The following is a 12,875-nucleotide window of genomic DNA, read 5'->3' on the forward strand; positions in this document are numbered from 1 at the left end:
TCTGATTGGCCTTTAGATCTGTCTTTATGTTCACTAGTCTGATTGGTCTTTAGTCATGTTCCCTAGACTGATTTGGCCTTTAGCCATGTCTTTTTGTTCACTAGACTGATTGGTCTTTATGTTCACTAGTCTGATTGGTCTTTATGTTCACTAGTCCGATTGGCCTTTAGCCGTGTCTTTATGTTCACTAGTCGTATTTGCCCTTTAGCCGTGTCTTTATGTTCACTAGTCTGATTGGCCTTTAGCTGTGTCTTTATGTTCACTTGTCTGATTGGCCTTTAGCCGTGTCTTTATGTTTACTAGTCTGATTTGGCATTTAGCCGTGTCTTTATGTCCACTAGTCTAATTGGCCTTTAGCAGTGTCTTTATGTTCACCAGTCTGATTGGTCTTTATGTTAACTAGTCTGATTGGCCTTTGTCCATGTCTTTATGTTCACTTGTCTGATTGGCCTTTAGCCGTGTCTTTATGTTCACTAGTCTGATTGGTCTTTATGTTCACTAGTCTGATTGGCCTTTAGCCGTGTCTTTATGTTCACTAGTCTGATTGGCATTTTGTCAATGTCTTTATGTTCACTAGTCTGATTTGGCCTTTAGCCCTGTCTTTATGTTCAATAGTCTGATTGGTCTTTGTCCATGTCTTTATGTTCACTAGTCTGATTGGTCTTTGTCCATATCTTTATGTTCACTAGTCTGATTGGCCTTTGTCCATGTCTTTATGTTTACTTGTCTGATTTGGCCTTTAGCCATGTCTTTTTGTTCACTAGTCTGATTGGTCTTTATGTTAACTAGTCTGAATGGCCTTTGTCCATGTCTTTATGTTCACTAGTCTGATTGGTCTTTGTCCATGTCTTTATGTTCACTAGTCTGATTGGTCTTTATGTTCACTAGTCCGATTGGCCTTTAGCCGTGTCTTTATGTTCACTAGTCTGATTGGCCTTCAGCTGTGTCTTTATGTTCACTAGTCTGATTGATCTTTGGTCATGTCTTTATGTTCACTAGTCTGATTGGTCTTTATGTTCACTAGTCCGATTGGCCTTTAGCCGTGTCTTTATGTTCACTAGTCTGATTGGCCTTTGTCCATGTCTTTATGTTCACTAGTCTGATTGGTCTTTGTCCATGTCTTTATGTTCACTAGTCTGATTGGTCTTTATGTTCACTAGTCCGATTGGCCTTTAGCCGTGTCTTTATGTTCACTAGTCTGATTGGCCTTTAGCCGTGTCTTTTTGTTCACTAGACTGATTGGTCTTTATGTTCACTAGTCCGATTGGCCTTTAGCCGTGTCTTTATGTTCACTATTCTGATTTGGTCTTTAGCCGTGTCTTTATGTTCACTAGTCTGATTTGGCCTTTAGCCGTGTCTTTATGTTCACTAGTCTGATTTGCCCTTTAGCCCTGTCTTTATGTTCACTAGTCTGATTGGTCTTTATGTTCACTAGTCTGATTGGTCTTTATGTTCACTAGTATAATTGGTCTTTATGTTCACTAGTCTGATTGGTCTTTACGTTCACTAGTCCGATTGGCCTTTAGCCGTGTCTTGTCTTTATGTACACTAATCTGATTGGCCTTTAGCCGTGTCTTTATGTTCACCAGTCTGATTTGGCCTTTGGCCATGTCTTTATGTTCACTAGTCTGATTTGGCCTTTAGCCGTGTCTTTATGTTCACTAGTCTGATTGGTCTTTAGCCATGTGTTTATGTTTACTTGTCTGATTTGGCCTTTAGCCATGTCTTTATGTTCACCAGTCCAATTTGGCCTTTAGCCGTGTCTTTATGTTCACTAGTCTGATTGGTCTTTAGTCATGTTCACTGGTCTGATTTGGCCTTTAGCCATGTCTTTATGTTTACTTCTCTGATTTGGCCTTTAGCCATGTCTTTATGTTCACTAGTCTGATTGGTCTTTAGTCATGTTCCCTAGACTGATATGCCTTTAGCCGTGTCTTTATGTTCACTAGTCTGATTGGTCTTTATGTTCACTAGTCTGATTGGCCTTTAGCCGTGTCTTTATGTTCACTAGTCTGATTGGCCTTTGTCCATGTCTTTAGGTTCACTAGTCTGATTTGGCCTTTAGCCCTGTCTTTATGTTCACTAGTCTGATTGGTCTTTGTCCATGTCTTTATGTTCACTAGTCTGATTGGTCTTTGTCCATGTCTTTATGTTCACTAGTCTGATTGGTCTTTGTCCATATCTTTATGTTCACTAGTCTGATTGGCCTTTGTCCATGTCTTTATGTTTACTTGTCTGATTTGGCCTTTAGTCATGTCTTTTTGTTCACTAGTCTGATTGGTCTTTAGCCGTGTCTTTATGTTCACTAGTCTGATTTGGCCTATAGCCATGTCTTTATGTTCACTAGTCTGATTGATCTTTAATCATGTTCACTAGTCTGATTTGGCCTTTAGCCATGTCTTTATGTTCACTAGTCTGATTGGTCTTTATGTTCACTTGTCTGATTGGTCTTTATGTTCACTAGTCTGATTGGTCTTTAGCCGTGTCTTTATGTTCACTAGTCTGATTTGGCCTTTAGCCATGTCTTTATGTTCACTAGTCTGATTGGTCTTTAGTCATGTTCACTGGTCTGATTTGGCCTTTAGCCATGTCTTTATGTTTACTTGTCTGATTTGGCCTTTAGCCATGTCTTTATGTTCACTAGTCTGATTGGTCATTATGTTAACTAGTCTGATTGGCCTTTGTCCATGTCTTTATGTTCACTTGTCTGATTGGCCTTTAGCCGTGTCTTTATGTTCACTAGTCTGATTGGTCTTTAGTCATGTTCCCTAGACTGATTTGCCTTTAGCCGTGTCTTTATGTTCACTAGTCTGATTGGTCTTTATGTTCACTAGTCTGATTGGCCTTTAGCCGTGTCTTTATGTTCACTAGTCTGATTGGCCTTTGTCCATGTCTTTATGTTCACTAGTCTGATTTGGCCTTTAGCCGTGTCTTCATGTCCACTAGTCTAATTGGCCTTTAGCAGTGTCTTTATGTTCACCAGTCTGATTTGGCCTATGGCCATGTCTTTATGTTCACTATTCTGATTTGGCCTTTAGCCGTGTCTTTATGTTTACTTGTCTGATTTGGCCTTTAGCCCTGTCTTTATGTTCACTAGTCTGATTGTTCTTTAGTCATGTTCACTAGTCTGATTTGGCCTTTAGCCATGTCTTTATGTTCACTAGTCTGATTGGTCTTTATGTTCACTAGTCTGATTGGTTTTTATGTTCCCTAGTCCGATTGGCCTTTAGTCATGTTCACTAGTCTGATTTGGCCATTGGCAGTGATTTTATGTTCACTAGTCTAATTGGCATTTAGCCGTGTCTTTATGTTCACTAGTCTGATTGGCCTTTAGATGTGTCTTTATGTTCACTAGTCTGATTGGTCTTTAGTCATGTTCCCTAGACTGATTTGGCCTTTAGCCATGTCTTTTTGTTCACTAGACTGATGGTCTTTATGTTCACTAGTTTGATTGGTCTTTATGTTCACTAGTCCGATTGGCCTTTAGCCGTGTCTTTATGTTCACTAGTCGTATTTGCCCTTTAGCCGTGTCTTTATGTTCACTAGTATGATTGGTCTTCATGTTCACTAGTCTGATTGGTCTTTATGTTCACTAGTCCGAATGGCCTTTAGCCATGTCTTTATGTTCACTAGTCTGATTGGCCTTTAGCTGTGTCTTTATGTTCACTTGTCTGATTGGCCTTTAGCCGTGTCTTTATGTTTACTAGTCTGATTTGGCCTTTAGCCGTGTCTTTATGTCCACTAGTCTAATTGGCCTTTAGCAGTATCTTTATGTTCACCAGTCTGATTGGTCTTTATGTTAACTAGTCTGATTGGCCTTTGTCCATGTCTTTATGTTCACTTGTCTGATTGGCCTTTAGCCGTGTCTTTATGTTCACTAGTCTGATTGGTCTTTATGTTCACTAGTCTGATTGGCCTTTAGCCGTGTCTTTATGTTCACTAGTCTGATTGGCCTTTGTCAATGTCTTTATGTTCACTAGTCTGATTTGGCCTTTAGCCCTGTCTTTATGTTCACTTGTCTGATTGGTCTTTGTCCATGTCTTTATGTTCACTAGTCTGATTGGTCTTTGTCCATATCTTTATGTTCACTAGTCTGATTGGCCTTTGTCCATGTCTTTATGTTTACTTGTCTGATTTGGCCTTTAGCCATGTCTTTTTGTTCACTAGTCTGATTGGTCTTTATGTTAACTAGTCTGATTGGCCTTTGTCCATGTCTTTATGTTCACTTGTCTGATTGGCCTTTAGCCGTGTCTTTATGTTCACTAGTCTGATTGGTCTGCATGTTCACTAGTCTGATTGGCCTATAGCCGTGTCTTTATGTTCACTAGTCTGATTGGTCTTTGTCCATGTCTTTATGTTCACTAGTCTGATTGGTCTTTATGTTCACTAGTCCGATTGGCCTTTAGCCGTGTCTTTATGTTCACTAGTCTGATTGGCCTTTAGCTGTGTCTTTATGTTCACTAGTCTGATTGGTCTTTGGTCATGTTCCCTAGACTGATTTGGCCTTTAGCCGTGTCTTTTTGTTCACTAGACTGATTGGTCTTTATGTTCACTAGTCTGATTGGTCTTTATGTTCACTAGTCTGATTTGTCTTTATGTTCACTTGTCTGATTGGCCTTTAGCCGTGTCTTTATGTTCACTAGTCTGATTGGTCTTTAGTCATGTTCCCTAGACTGATTTGCCTTTAGCCGTGTCTTTATGTTCACTAGTCTGATTGGTCTTTATGTTCACTAGTCTGATTGGCCTTTAGCCGTGTCTTTATGTTCACTAGTCTGATTGGCCTTTGTCCATGTCTTTATGTTCACTAGTCTGATTTGGCCTTTAGCCGTGTCTTCATGTCCACTAGTCTAATTGGCCTTTAGCAGTGTCTTTATGTTCACCAGTCTGATTTGGCCTATGGCCATGTCTTTATGTTCACTATTCTGATTTGGCCTTTAGCCGTGTCTTTATGTTTACTTGTCTGATTTGGCCTTTAGCCCTGTCTTTATGTTCACTAGTCTGATTGTTCTTTAGTCATGTTCACTAGTCTGATTTGGCCTTTAGCCATGTCTTTATGTTCACTAGTCTGATTGGTCTTTATGTTCACTAGTCTGATTGGTTTTTATGTTCCCTAGTCCGATTGGCCTTTAGTCATGTTCACTAGTCTGATTTGGCCATTGGCAGTGATTTTATGTTCACTAGTCTAATTGGCATTTAGCCGTGTCTTTATGTTCACTAGTCTGATTGGCCTTTAGATGTGTCTTTATGTTCACTAGTCTGATTGGTCTTTAGTCATGTTCCCTAGACTGATTTGGCCTTTAGCCATGTCTTTTTGTTCACTAGACTGATGGTCTTTATGTTCACTAGTTTGATTGGTCTTTATGTTCACTAGTCCGATTGGCCTTTAGCCGTGTCTTTATGTTCACTAGTCGTATTTGCCCTTTAGCCGTGTCTTTATGTTCACTAGTATGATTGGTCTTCATGTTCACTAGTCTGATTGGTCTTTATGTTCACTAGTCCGAATGGCCTTTAGCCATGTCTTTATGTTCACTAGTCTGATTGGCCTTTAGCTGTGTCTTTATGTTCACTTGTCTGATTGGCCTTTAGCCGTGTCTTTATGTTTACTAGTCTGATTTGGCCTTTAGCCGTGTCTTTATGTCCACTAGTCTAATTGGCCTTTAGCAGTATCTTTATGTTCACCAGTCTGATTGGTCTTTATGTTAACTAGTCTGATTGGCCTTTGTCCATGTCTTTATGTTCACTTGTCTGATTGGCCTTTAGCCGTGTCTTTATGTTCACTAGTCTGATTGGTCTTTATGTTCACTAGTCTGATTGGCCTTTAGCCGTGTCTTTATGTTCACTAGTCTGATTGGCCTTTGTCAATGTCTTTATGTTCACTAGTCTGATTTGGCCTTTAGCCCTGTCTTTATGTTCACTTGTCTGATTGGTCTTTGTCCATGTCTTTATGTTCACTAGTCTGATTGGTCTTTGTCCATATCTTTATGTTCACTAGTCTGATTGGCCTTTGTCCATGTCTTTATGTTTACTTGTCTGATTTGGCCTTTAGCCATGTCTTTTTGTTCACTAGTCTGATTGGTCTTTATGTTAACTAGTCTGATTGGCCTTTGTCCATGTCTTTATGTTCACTTGTCTGATTGGCCTTTAGCCGTGTCTTTATGTTCACTAGTCTGATTGGTCTGCATGTTCACTAGTCTGATTGGCCTATAGCCGTGTCTTTATGTTCACTAGTCTGATTGGTCTTTGTCCATGTCTTTATGTTCACTAGTCTGATTGGTCTTTATGTTCACTAGTCCGATTGGCCTTTAGCCGTGTCTTTATGTTCACTAGTCTGATTGGCCTTTAGCTGTGTCTTTATGTTCACTAGTCTGATTGGTCTTTGGTCATGTTCCCTAGACTGATTTGGCCTTTAGCCGTGTCTTTTTGTTCACTAGACTGATTGGTCTTTATGTTCACTAGTCTGATTGGTCTTTATGTTCACTAGTCTGATTTGTCTTTATGTTCACTAGTCCGATTGGCCTTTAGCCGTGTCTTTATGTTCACTATTCTGATTTGGTCTTTAGCCGTGTCTTTATGTTCACTAGTCTGATTTGGCCTTTAGCCGTGTCTTTATGTTGACTAGTCTTATTTGCCATTTAGCCGTGTCTTTATGTTCACTAGTCTGATTGGTCTTTATGTTCACTAGTCTGATTGGTCTTTATGTTCACTAGTCTAATTGGTCTTTATGTTCACTAGTCTGATTGGTCTTTACGTTCACTAGTCCGATTGGCCTTTAGCTGTGTCTTTATGTACACTAGTCTGATTGGCCTTTAGCTGTGTCTTTATGTTCACTAGTCTGATTGGTCTTTGTCCATGTCTTTATGTTCACTAGTCTGATTGGTCTTTGGTCATGTTCCCTAGACTGATTTGGCCTTTAGCCGTGTCTTTTTGTTCACTAGACTGATTGGTCTTTATGTTCACTAGTCTGATTGGTCTTTATGTTCACTAGTCTGATTTGTCTTTATGTTCACTAGTCCGATTGGCCTTTAGCCGTGTCTTTATGTTCACTATTCTGATTTGGCCTTTGTCCATGTCTTTATGTTCACTAGTCTGATTGGTCTTTGTCCATGTCTTTATGTTCACTAGTCTGATTGGTCTTTATGTTCACTAGTCCGATTGGCCTTTAGCCGTGTCTTTATGTTCACTAGTCTGATTGGCCTTTAGCTGTGTCTTTATGTTCACTAGTCTGATTGATCTTTGGTCATGTCTTTATGTTCACTAGTCTGATTGGTCTTTATGTTCACTAGTCCGATTGGCCTTTAGCCGTGTCTTTATGTTCACTAGTCTGATTGGCCTTTAGCCGTGTCTTTTTGTTCACTAGACTGATTGGTCTTTATGTTCACTAGTCCGATTGGCCTTTAGCCGTGTCTTTATGTTCACTATTCTGATTTGGTCTTTAGCCGTGTCTTTATGTTCACTAGTCTGATTTGGCCTTTAGCCGTGTCTTTATGTTCACTAGTCTGATTTGCCCTTTAGCCGTGTCTTTATGTTCACTAGTCTGATTGGTCTTTATGTTCACTAGTCTGATTGGTCTTTATGTTCACTAGTATAATTGGTCTTTATGTTCACTAGTCTGATTGGTCTTTATGTTCACTAGTCCGATTGGCCTTTAGCCGTGTCTTTATGTTCACTAGTCTGATTGGCCTTTAGCCGTGTCTTTTTGTTCACTAGACTGATTGGTCTTTATGTTCACTAGTCCGATTGGCCTTTAGCCGTGTCTTTATGTACACTAATCTGATTGGCCTTTAGCTGTGTCTTTATGTTCACCAGTCTGATTTGGCCTTTGGCCATGTCTTTATGTTCACTAGTCTGATTTGGCCTTTAGCCGTGTCTTTATGTTCACTAGTCTGATTGGTCTTTAGCCATGTGTTTATGTTTACTTGTCTGATTTGGCCTTTAGCCATGTCTTTATGTTCACCAGTCCAATTTGGCCTTTAGCCGTGTCTTTATGTTCACTAGTCTGATTGGTCTTTAGTCATGTTCACTGGTCTGATTTGGCCTTTAGCCATGTCTTTATGTTAACTAGTCTGATTGGCCTTTGTCCATGTCTTTATGTTCACTTGTCTGATTGGTCTTTAGTCATGTTCCCTAGACTGATATGCCTTTAGCCGTGTCTTTATGTTCACTAGTCTGATTGGTCTTTATGTTCACTAGTCTGATTGGCCTTTAGCCGTGTCTTTATGTTCACTAGTCTGATTGGCCTTTGTCCATGTCTTTAGGTTCACTAGTCTGATTTGGCCTTTAGCCCTGTCTTTATGTTCACTAGTCTGATTGGTCTTTGTCCATGTCTTTATGTTCACTAGTCTGATTGGTCTTTGTCCATATCTTTATGTTCACTAGTCTGATTGGCCTTTGTCCATGTCTTTATGTTTACTTGTCTGATTTGGCCTTTAGTCATGTCTTTTTGTTCACTAGTCTGATTGGTCTTTGTCCATATCTTTATGTTCACTAGTCTGATTGGTCTTTAGCCGTGTCTTTATGTTCACTAGTCTGATTTGGCCTATAGCCATGTCTTTATGTTCACTAGTCTGATTCATCTTTAGTCATGTTCACTAGTCTGATTTGGCCTTTAGCCATGTCTTTATGTTCACTAGTCTGATTGGTCTTTATGTTCACTTGTCTGATTGGTCTTTATGTTCACTAGTCTGATTGGTCTTTAGCCATGTCTTTATGTTCACTAGTCTGATTTGGCCTTTAGCCATGTCTTTATGTTCACTAGTCTGATTGGTCTTTAGTCATGTTCACTGGTCTGATTTGGCCTTTAGCCATGTCTTTATGTTCACTAGTCTGATTGGTCATTATGTTAACTAGTCTGATTGGCCTTTGTCCATGTCTTTATGTTCACTAGTCTGATTGGTCTTTAGTCATGTTCCCTAGACTGATTTGCCTTTAGCCGTGTCTTTATGTTCACTAGTCTGATTGGCCTTTGTCCATGTCTTTATGTTCACTAGTCTGATTTTGCCTTTAGCCCTGTCTTTATGTTCACTAGTCTGATTGGTCTTTGTCCATGTCTTTATGTTCACTAGTCTGATTGGTCTTTAGTCATGTTCACTAGTCTGATTGGCCTTTGTCCATGTCTTTATGTTAACTAGTCTGATTGGTCTTTATGTTTACTAGTCTGATTTGGCCTTTTGCCGTGTCTTCATGTTCACTAGTCTGATTGGCCTTTGTCCATGTCTTTATGTTCACTAGTCTGATTGGTCTTTATGTTTACTATTCTGATTTGTCCTTTAGCCATGTCTTTATGTTTACTAGTCTGATTGGCCTTTTGCCGTGTCTTCATGTTTTTTGTGAAGGTGGGATAGGTGGTACACTTGTGTGTCTGATAGCAATGTATTCCAGACATGGGAAGCTCTTACAGAGAAAGCAGATTGACTAATGGTGTTTTTCCTTAAATGAACTATTCAGTCATCTCTCATGGCAGACCTTGACAGATCTGCTGCCATATGTTTGGGATTTCTGTTTAACAAAAATACTAAGTGGAGGGGGAGCCAGGCCATTTATGATCTGGAATACAAGACATTAATTGGTGTATTGCACAGGAGCTCATGCTTTCTGAGGATATAACAGTGATGATGGCTATTGGGCTTCCTATCAAGCAACAGGCTCAAAGCCTGTTTGTAGGCAGACTGAATGGGTTTCATTGTTGTACAACTAGTCAAGCCGTATGTTAAGTGGGGGAGTGTCATAGCATTAAAGTACAGTTTTGCTAGCTCTGTAGTCAAACAATTTTGAAGGAATCACTAGGTTGAATTTGGTTATTTGAGTTACCTTTTTTACCTGCTTTTTAAAAGACAGGTTGGAATCAAGTATGATGCCAAAATACTTATAATCAATTACCACCTGGAGCTTCTCCCCTGACACATAAACATCTGGCTCAGTAGCATCAGATACCACCTGGAGCTTCTCCCCTGACACATAGACATCTGGCTCAGTAGCATCAGATACCACCTGGAGCTTCTCCCCTGACACATAGACATCTGGCTCAGTAGCATCAGTTGCCCTCTTTGTGAAGAACATGCAGACTGTTTTATTTCACATTGAGATGCAAACATTAGTCACTGAGCCACTTTGTAACCTGGACAATTACAGTAGTGAGTTCTTGTGCAGCTTGTTGTTTACTCTTTGCATGCACATATATCACTGTATTATTTGCATACATTTGAAATTCAGACAGAAGACAGATAATTAACGTACAGGCTGAACTTCATATCCAGTACAGACAGAAGGCAGATCATTAATGTACAGGCTGAACAGGAGGGGCCCCAGTATTGACCCTTGGGGCAGGCCCACATCATAGCTGAGAGTGGGCGACAGCTCATTGCGCACTCTGACACACTGGGTTCTGCCTTCAAGGTATGATTCCATCGATCTCAAGACATTGGGGAAAAGATGAACATGGACAGTTTTGTGTTGAGAACCTCATGGTTAACAGTATCAAAAGCCTTCCAAAGGTCCAGAAACACAGCCCCAACAACGCCCCTTTTGTCCATCTTGGACTTCACATTTTCCAGAAGAAAGCAGTTGGCCGTTCCTGTGGAGTGTTTCGTCTGAAGCCAAACTGCATGGAGTGTAATGTGAAGGGGCTGTTGTTGAGGTGGGCAATCAGTTGTTCTGCTACAAACTTTTCAACAACCTTTGACACCACAGGTAGTATACTAATGGGCCTGTAGTTACTCATGTCAGCAGGGTCACCTGATTTAAAGATGGCCGTTATTATGGCCGACTTCTAGACCCTTGGAAACACCCCCTGACCAATTAGATGTGTTGGTGACCTTACTAATGGGGCCCATGAGTGACTCTGTAGTTTTTAAGAAAGGTAGAGTCCAGCCCAAACACATATTTGGCTTTTGAGTTCTTTAGTGAGCTAATCACCTTGTTCACCTCTGACTCAGAAACCTCCCTGATGGTGAAGACAGGTTGAGTGTCATTCACTTGCGCTGAACCCAAGAAACCAGTGGAGGGGCTCTGTGTCTGTACCTTGACTTTTTTAGATTCTCACAGATCAATTTAGTCACATGGCCGTGGCTTGCTATATAAAGTTAGTCACATGGCCGTGGCTTGCTATATAAAGCAGGCAGACAGGCGATGTGGCATTCAGTTACTGTTTGATTGAACAATAGAATGGGAAAAACTAGTGACCTAAGTAACTTTGAGCGTGGTGTGATCGTCGGTGCGCCGGTTCCAGTTTCCCAGAAACAGCCAGCCTCCTGGGATTTTCACATACGACAGTGTCTTGGGTTTACTGAGAATAGTGTTACAAACAAATAACATCCAGTCATCGGAAATCCCGTGGACAAAAACAGCTCGTTGATGAGAGAGGTTGAAGGAGAATGGCAAAAATCGTGCAAGCTAACAGGTGGGCCACAAAAAGGCATTTTTTTTTATTTTTATTTTTTTTAACCTTTATTTAACCAGGCAAGTCAGTTAAGAACACATTCTTATTTTCAATGACGGCCTGGGAACAGTGGGTTAACTGCCTGTTCAGGGGCAGAACGACAGCCTGGGAACAGTGGGTTAACTGCCTGTTCAGGGGCAGAACGACAGGTTTGTACCTTGTCAGCTGTACATCAAAGCAGCACGGTGCAGTACAGCAATGGTGTGCAGAACGACATCTTGGAAAGCACATCTCTTCAGTCCTTGTCACGGATGGGCTATTGCAGCAGATGACCAGACCAGGTTCCACTCCAATCAGCTAAAAACAAGAAGAAGAGGCTCCAGTAGGCACACGATCATCAAAACTGGACAATTGAGGAGTGAAAAAACATTGCCTGATATGACGAATCACAGTTTCTGTTGTCAGGATTTGGCATATTTCTAAGGTCTTCGAAAGCCAAGTCAACAAACAGATTACCGACCATTTTGAATCTCACCATACCTTCTCTGCTATGCAATCTGGTTTCAGAGCTGGTCATGGGTGCACCTCAGCCACGCTCAAGGTCCTAAACAATATCTTAACCGCCATCGATGAGAAACATTACTGTGCAGCCATATTCATTGATCTGGCCAAGGCTTTCGACTCTGTCAATCACCACATCCTCATCGGCAGACTCAACAGCCTTGGTTTCTCAAATGATTGCCTCGCCTGGTTCACCAACTACTTCTCTGATAGAGTTCAGTGTGTCAAATCGGAGGGTCTGTTGTCCGGACCTCTGGCAGTCTCTATGGGGGTGCCACAGGGTTCAATTCTTGGACCGACTCTCTTCTCTGTATACATCAATGAGGTCGCTCTTGCTGCTGGTGAGTCTCTGATCCACCTCTACGCAGACGACACCATTCTGTATACTTCCGGCCCTTCTTTGGACACTGTGTTAACAACCCTCCAGGCAAGCTTCAATGCCATACAACTCTCCTTCCGTGGCCTCCAATTGCTCTTAAATACAAGTAAAACTAAATGCATGCTCTTCAACCGATCGCTACCTGCACCTACCCGCCTGTCCAACATCACTACTCTGGACGGCTCTGACTTAGAATACGTGGACAACTACAAATACTTAGGTGTCTGGTTAGACTGTAAACTCTCCTTCCAGACCCATATCAAACATCTCCAATCCAAAGTTAAATCTAGAATTGGCTGCCTATTTCGCAACAAAGCATCCTTCACTCATGCTGTCAAACATACCCTTGTAAACCTGACCATCCTACCAATCCTCGACTTTGGCGATGTAATTTACAAAATAGCCTCCAATACCCTACTCAACAAATTGGATGCAGTCTATCACAGTGCAATCCGTTTTGTCACCAAAGCCCCATATACTACCCACCATTGCGACCTGTACGCTCTCGTTGGCTGGCCCTCGCTTCATACTCGTCGCCAAACCCACTGGCTCCATGTCATC

This window comes from Oncorhynchus clarkii, chromosome 14 (genome assembly GCF_045791955.1).
Source record: "Oncorhynchus clarkii lewisi isolate Uvic-CL-2024 chromosome 14, UVic_Ocla_1.0, whole genome shotgun sequence".
In the NCBI taxonomy this organism is placed as follows: domain Eukaryota; kingdom Metazoa; phylum Chordata; class Actinopteri; order Salmoniformes; family Salmonidae; genus Oncorhynchus; species Oncorhynchus clarkii.